This window comes from Ruditapes philippinarum, unplaced genomic scaffold, assembly GCF_026571515.1.
Source record: "Ruditapes philippinarum isolate M1 unplaced genomic scaffold, ASM2657151v2 ctg3982_1_1_1_1, whole genome shotgun sequence".
In the NCBI taxonomy this organism is placed as follows: domain Eukaryota; kingdom Metazoa; phylum Mollusca; class Bivalvia; order Venerida; family Veneridae; genus Ruditapes; species Ruditapes philippinarum.
The window spans coordinates 156,749-157,566 of NW_026861093.1; positions in this window are offsets into that span (position 1 = coordinate 156,749).

Below are 818 nucleotides of genomic sequence, written 5' to 3' on the forward strand. Positions count from 1 at the left end.
GTCAGACTGCAAGGATGTACAGGCTGGCCTGAATCTATACTGATGGCAAAGGCAAATCACTTTCGGTTTTGGAAAGTTTATAGTCAGGGCAATGGATTTATTTGAATTTACACATAAGATATCAAAATAACCATAAAATGATGATAATAAGTTTTTTGGATTTTTAAAACAATCATTTGGCAGTACTTACCATTCACAATAAGTTGATTTATAAAATAGACTTGTCTTGCTTGAATTTGGAACTGTCCATTTAAAGATTTCAATGTCGAAATAATAAAATTAAATGGTTGGCAGATGGTTTTAAGTAAGATGGATGGTGGTGGTTTTTGTGATTTACCCTAGGGATCACAGTGAGCTGCAATGAGACATTTTTTAAAAAATGGGTAAGCAGGCATCGTTTTATTAGGCAAGTCATTATTGTTATAATGGCAATCTCTGTCGTTTTGCTACTGCAGCATTCAAAATAATTTCTTTAGAACATGTAAAATAATATAATTAGTTCTTTGATTAACATAAAAATGATGTGGAATGGAATTTCATGTAAATAACTGTTTTGCACAGTTTGGTTCTGTTTAAAATGCAGAAAATCTATAATACATTTAGTTGTGCTCAACCTAGATTACATTTAGCAGTACATGGCCTTATTTTACAAATTAAGGGAGATTTAATTGATAATAATTAATATTTAGTTTGCTTTAAGAAAATTACTTATCATTATATAAAATAATCATAGTATAAAAGATATCTGAATATTTTTTATGTGTTTTCTTTAAATACAAAAAAAAAATTCTCGAAAATAACGTTCAAATTTATGAACT